Raw genomic sequence first — 7,558 nt, 5'->3', positions numbered from 1 at the left:
CATATCCTTCTTAATAAAAACCCTCAAGGAAGTTGGGATAGAAGGAACATACCTTAGCATCATATAAGATATATATGAAAAGCCCATAGCTAAAATCATCCTCAGTGGTGAAAAACTAAGAGCTTTTCCCCTGAGATTAGGAACATAACAGGGATGCCCACTCTCACCACTGTTGTTTAACATGGTGTTGGATGTCATAGCCTCAGCAATCAGATAACAAAATGAAATAAAAGGCATCCAAATTGGCAAAGAAGAAGCCAAACTTTAACTTTTCACAGATGACATGATATTCTATGTGGAAAACTCTAAAGACTCCACCAAAAAGCTGTGAGAACTGATACATGAATTCAGCAAAGTTGCAGGATGTAAAATCAATGCACAGAAATTGGTTACATTTCTATACACCAAAAATAAAGCAACAGAAGAGAAATCAAGACATTGATCCCATTTACAATTGCACCAAGAACCATAAAATATCTAGGAATAAACCTAACCAAAGTTGTAAAAGATCTGTATGCTGAAAAGTATGGAAAATTTATGAAGGAAATTGACAGAAAGAAATGGAAAAACATTCCATGCTCATGGATTGGAAGAACAAATATTGTTAAAATGTTGATAGTACCCAAAACAATCTACACATTCAATGTAATCCCCATCAAAACTGCACTGGCATTCTCAGAGCTAGAACAAACAATCCTAAAATTTGTATGGAACTACAAAAGACCTGAAAGAGCCAAAGAAATGTTGAAAAAGAAAACCAAAGTGGGAGGCATCACAATCCCAGACTTTACTACAAATCTGTAATCATCAAGACATTATGGCATTGGCACAAAAACAGACACAAAGACCAATGGAATAGAATAGAGAACCCAGAATTGGACCCACAAATGTGGAATTATATCTTAAATTGTTACCACCTGAGTCCCAGAGAAGCATGACTCCATGAACTTACATCCGGACCTTGGAAGACATCAGGTTCAGAGCAAAGCTTAAGTAGTTGCTGTCAGCCAGGGCACAAACAAAGCATAATGCCTGCTTTTTTTTAGTGAAACATCTTGTGTCTTTGGAACATGTTGGTCCTAATAGAACCAACCTTAGAATGGTGACCATATGTCTCATTTGCTCAGAACTAGTCTACTTAACACCAGTTTCCCTGGTATAATTAGTAATAGTTCTCTTTCATTGTCAAGTGTGCTAGCTTGGATGACAAGAAAAACTATGTAATGCATCATAGGTGGAGAAGAACAAGAAGTTATAAAAATAATACTATATTAGAACCAAAAAGTTTAATACTATATAGCAACCTTGACAGAGGGCAATCAGCATTACATATTTGAATAGACTCCAAGTTAATCAGATTCTTGTGGTAATTACAATATTGTAAGTTCATGATTTTAACTGAGTTTTAAAATTCTGAAACCAATTTTCACTCTGTCTTACAAAGAAACTAGGGAAATATCCTGGTAGTCCAAGCCTCCTTATCTTACCTTCTAAAACCTTTACATTTTTACCTTTCATATTGAGATGTACAGTCCATCTGGGATTAATTAACAATCTCTGAGCAGATATCATGCCCTACTGTTTACTGTGTCCTAAGTTGTTTTACACAACTTACTTGGAAATTTGTTAATTTGCTTTACATTTATTAGAAATCAGAGAGTAATGTATTTTTTTACTTATTCTCTTCTGTTCAGTCTCACTAAAATCATTAGAAATACATTTTAAAGGATTCCTGGGAGCTCATTTACAGCCGGTACTAAGAAAATGGACTTTATATTTGCTATAGTATTTTGGAACTAGAAATATTTTATGCCTCCTACAATCTGCTTGTTTGTTTTACAAGAGGAATCTTAATATTTTAGGAATCTAAAACCTAGTTTTAAATAGTCCTTAGCCATTTTCAGGCACCAATACACTTTTCAAATAAAATTCTCTCATTTTACCTTATTTGTCTCAGCTCCTGAATATGCCACTTATAATAGTACCAGAATTTACAATCAGTATTAAAAGTAATAATAAATGATATAAATAATTAACACAAATCTGTCACTATTTATGAATGATACTATATGTATATAGAATACTCAAATGTTCTACAAATATTGGAATTAATAAATAAATTTAATGTCAACTATACTTCAATTAAAAATTTAAAAAATTGTTGCAAAAAAGTGAATTTACCAAGATTGTTAATAAATTAACAATTTATATAAATAAATAATTATATATAATTTTTATAATATTTTATATTATATATATAATTATTATAAATAATTTATTGTTATAAACTTATCATACAAAAATCACTACATACCAATAATAAGAAAGTAAAAAAATACAATTTAAAGCACAATTTATTTTTTTATTTATTTATTTTTTTTATTTTATTTTTTTTTGGGACAGAGAGAGACAGAGCATGAACGGGGGAGGGGCAGAGAGAGAGGGAGACACAGAATCGGAAACAGGCTCCAGGCTCTGAGCCATCAGCCCAGAGCCCGATGCGGGGCTCGAACTCCCGGACCGCGAGATCGTGACCTGGCTGAAGTCGGACGCTTAACCGACTGCGCCACCCAGGCGCCCCTTAAAGCACAATTTATAATAGAGTTTAAATAGAATTTAAAGCATAATTTATAATTTATCAAAAATATAAAAATATATGAATAAACCTAATATATGCAAGGCATGTATACAAGAAAAATCAATAAAAAATTATTGAGAGAAATTTTAAAGGCTAAATTAATGTATTAGAAGATTCAGTAATCTAAAGATGTCATTCCTTCATTCTTTTTTTTTTTTTAATATATGAAATTTATTGTCAAATTGGTTTCCATACAACACCTAGTGCTCATCCCAACAGGTGCCCTCCTCAATACCCACCACCCACCCTCCCCTCCCTCCCACCCCCCATCAGCCCTCAGTTTGCTCTCAGAAGATGTCATTCTTTCCAAATTGAAATGTAGGTTCAAGGCAGTCTCAGAATTTCAGCAGGTATATTGTGAAAATAGATAAGCAGATACTAAAATATACAAATGCCAACACTAGCTAACACACCCATAAAGAAGAAATAATTTAGAGGACCAAAATCAAGCCTTATTATAGAGCTATAGCTAATAAGATAATGTAGCACAGATAAGAATAGACTAGTGGAACAGAACAAGAGGTCCAAAAGAGATCCAAACATATATGGTCAGTTTATTCAAAAGTGACGCTGCAGTGCAGTGGAGAAGGAAGCTTTTCAATAAAGTCATGTTGAGTTAAATAGTGTGCACAGGATAAAAAATAAATCTTGACCTTGGCTTATATGATACACAAAAATTAATTCCAGATGGATTGTATATCTCAGCATGAAAGGTAAAAATGCTAATATTCTAGGAAGTAAGGTAGGGGTTTGGACTTACCAAGATATTTCCCTATGGATAAAAATAGGATAGACAAATCAATAAAATTATGAATCTTTTAAGAGGGATAAAGACCAGGTGAGTCAGTGTTGGATAGGTGATCAAACCAGTCATTGCTACATCAGTCTTATATTGCTACAATGAAACAAAGTAATAAACAATGATAAAATCTCAATGGCACACCGAAATAAACATTTATTAAAGTCTACTTGAGTTCTGACAACCTGAACTGGGACTCCCTTTCATGTTGACATTTTACTTATTACTTCAGGCCCCCAAACACCCTGCTGGGCAGAACAAGCAGGGATTCCCTCCTGAACTCTGTTGAGTTGTTGAAACCTTTGCTGGATGGCCCTTGAGCAGAGCTACTCTCCTCATCCAGCTCAGGCTGTGGCACTGTACCAGGCAGCTCACCTGTATTATGTATAAATAGATGTTAGGATATCACATAAAAAATAAAACTAAAATTATTACGAGCAATTTCAAGGGGATTTTTTTATTTTTTTTTTTTAAATTTTTTTTTTTCAATGTTTATTTATTTTTGGGACAGAGAGAGACAGAGCATGAACGGGGGAGGGGCAGAGAGAGAGGGAGACACAGAATCGGAAACAGGCTCCAGGCTCTGAGCCATCAGCCCAGAGCCCGACGCGGGGCTCGAACTCACGGACCGCGAGATCGTGACCTGGCTGAAGTCGGACGCTTAACCGACTGCGCCACCCAGGCGCCCCTCAAGGGGATTTTTTTAAAAGGAAATATTTAAAATGACTATTGCTTCTGAAAGAGTGAAATTGTCAGTACACCTTGGGAAGGGTTTATACAATTGATATATTTTTCCCCAGCAATTCCTCATTATAGAATAATTATACACTGATATGATTTTTGCCTTACCCAACCCAAATGACCTTTTCAGTATATTTATCATTCTTTTATCTGCCCTTATATGTCCATACATTTAATATTAGCTGATATTTTACCCAAAGCTGTTGGATATGTTGTTTAGTCAATGAAATAATGCATAAATTCAAGTTCTCTTATCTTTCTGTATTATATCAAGGACTTGGACTATATTTTATTCTTCTTTGAAAATGTTGGGGATCCTGGGTGCCTCCATCAGTTAAGTGTCTGACTTTTCATCTCTGCTTAGGTTATGATATTATGGTTTATGGACTGAGCCACAGGTCAGACTCTGCTGACAGCATAGAGCCTTCTTAGAAATATTTCTCTCCTTTTCTCTGCCCCTCCCCTGCTCCTTCTGTAAGTAAGTAAACAAACAAACAAACATTTTAAAAGAAATGTTAATTCAGTAGTTAAATACTGGCTACTGTTTTATTTTAAAGACATTTTAAAGTAATTTTTATTACATGTTTTATTTATTTATTTTGAGAGAGAGAAAGAGAGAAGGAGCAGACAGAGAGAGAGAGAGAATCTGTGTACACACCATCAGCACAGAACCGAATGTGGGGCTTGACTCAAGAACCACGAGATCTTGGCCTGAGCCGAAACCAACAGTTGCACGCTTAAATGACTGAGCCACTCAGGCACCCCATGCCTACTGTTTTAAATATATTTGACATTCAACCTTATACAGAGAACAGTGAGTTCTGACATGGGGGGATTTCAGAATTTAACAAATGTTTATAGTATAAAAGGAAAATAGCCATAACAGAGATAAAACTCAGCGCAGCATAGAGAAGGGAATAACTAGCCCAGTAAACTTTGGAAGGATTTGTAGAAGATCTAACACTTGAATTGTGTTTAATGAGATTTCTGGGCTGTTACCATAGAAAGAGAAATGTGATGATGGGGATGAAGTAGCTGTTGTCTTTAGGTGTGAAAGAACATGATATAATTGGAGAGGTAATAGTGAATGTAGTACAGCATGTGCAAACATGGGAGAAAAAGGAGGGAAAGAAGAAGGGGAAATATGTACCTGAAAGATTAGGTTAGACTCAGGTCAAATCCTTGGGTAAAACAAAAATCAGTAACAAACAAACAGACAAACAGGAAAACTCAAGTAGTTCTCTTGAAAGGGAACTGAAAAATACATGTTTTACTTGTTCAGTAGACATACATACAGATGGTCCATACATTAAAATGGTTTGACTTAGGATATGTCGACTTTACAATGACGTGAAAATTATATGTATTCAGTAGAAACCTTACTTTAAAATTTTTGAATTGTGATCTTTTTGTGGGCTAGTAACATGTGGTATGCTACTCTTCTGTTGCGCTAGGAAATGGCAGTGGCCCCAGCTTCCAGTCTGAGACACATGATCATGAGAGTAAAGAGCTGGTAACACTCAAACCATCCCGTACCCAAATAACCATTCTGTTTTTCAGTTTCAGTACAGTACTCAATAAGTTATATGAAATATTCAATACTCTATTGTCAACAGGCTTTGTATGAGATGTTTTTGACCAATTATAGGCTAATGTAAGTGTTCTGAGCATATTCAAGTTAGGCTAGGCTAAGCTCTGATGTTCAGTAGATTAGGTGTATTAAAGGCTTTATTGGCTTGTGATATTCTCAACTTTCAATGGGCTTATTAGGATATAACACCATCAACTAAAGATGATCTGTACTAGATTTTCTTGGAAAAGCTTAATCTCATTTTTTTCTTATTTCTCAAAGTTTACACTCACTTCTTATACTGGTTGCCTTTACATTTTGTAACAACATTTTCATGAAAGGTAAAGTTATATTATTGTCTTGAAATTGCTTTCCCACTCCTAAATTCTATAATTCTACCTACAATCTTTATTTCTTTTGTTTTGTTTATATGAAAAATTTTTGCCTCAAATCTATGAGTTTATTTTGTGCATGAACTCAAAGATGTAAGTTTTTCATCCTTTCCTCCAGAGCCACTGTCTATTCATCATTTTTCTCACAGCTCCAACACCTCTGTGTTCCCCAGGCTATAGATGATAGACATATCATTGGCATGGGAGTGACTACTCCATAGAGCAATCAATTTGTCAACAGCAGAGTCTTTGGACTTTGGCTTCATGTATATGAAGAGGATTGTCCCATAAAACAAGGTCACTACTGTTAAGTGGGCTGAACAGGTACAGAAGGCCTTTTTTCTTCCTTCTGCTGAATTGATTCTTAGTACAGTAGAAAGGATGAAAATGTAGGGGATACAAATTTACAATAATGGAATAAACAAAAATATTGCATTGCCTAACATTATAGCAATCTCAATCAAAGTATTATGTGCACAAGCCAGCTTGACAAAGGCCAATATTTCACAAAGTGGTTAATGGCATTTTTTCCACAGAAGGGCAACTGTATTGCAAGTGTAGTTTTTATCAGTGAATTGAGAAAGCCCAGTCCCCAGGAGAGGGCTGCCATCTGAATACAAAGTGCCTTGCTCATGATGATGGGGTATCTCAGAGGGTTACAGATGGCCACGTAATGGTCATATGCCATCACTGCTAGAAGCACACACTCGGTGGACCCCATAGTGTAGGAGACAGACATCTGAACAACACATCTAAGGAAGGAGATGGTTTTCTTTTGTGATAGGAAGTGAATTAACATTAAGGGGATAAAGGGGACGTGTAACAAATATTTAGGAAGGAAAGATTACCAAGGAAGAAGTACATGGGTGTATGGAGGCGGGAATCTAGGAGAGTTAGTGTGATCAAGGTGCTGTTCCCTAGCAGGATCACCAGGTACATCATCAAGCACATGACGAAAAGGAGTCTTTCCACTTTGGGGTACTCAGAAAGTCCCTGCAGAATGAACTCAATCTCTGTCCAGTTCATCCTGTCCATTTTACTTTTTTATACCTGTAGTAATCCAGAAGAGAAAACTTCATGTGAGCATAACGCATCAGTGCATATTACCATGTGCAGATATCACTGGAGGAGGGGCACCAAGTGTGTGCCCACAATAGCTGGAGTGGTTCTAAGAACTCTGAGGTTAGCTGTTTGAATTTCTCTTCTGGCTCTTAAGGGAAGGGATTGAAGATGTGTAAAAATTAAATTGATAGCTTATTAAAAATTATAGGCTTTTGTATTCCATTTGCTGGGATTATGATACACAATTCTGAGGCAGGAAAGAACTATTTGCATCTAACAAACATCTGTTACTTCCTGTTCTTTGGACTCACAGACCCCACTTTTAATATCATCATTTTGGAGACAGTGTGCTTAAC

The 7,558-nt window shown here is 35.8% G+C and overlaps 1 pseudogene; it reads right to left on the bottom strand.

Moving 5' to 3' along the window:
- Positions 1-6,242: 6,242 nt before the first annotated feature.
- On the bottom strand, positions 6,243-7,175 carry LOC115499645 (annotated as a pseudogene).
- Between the last annotated feature and the right edge of the window lie 383 nt (positions 7,176-7,558).

The sequence above is a fragment of the Lynx canadensis genome, chromosome D4 (genome assembly GCF_007474595.2).
Source record: "Lynx canadensis isolate LIC74 chromosome D4, mLynCan4.pri.v2, whole genome shotgun sequence".
Taxonomy (NCBI): domain Eukaryota; kingdom Metazoa; phylum Chordata; class Mammalia; order Carnivora; family Felidae; genus Lynx; species Lynx canadensis.
Note: the sequence above shows the minus strand (reverse complement) of the source record. Positions and strands in the feature narration are given on the sequence as shown.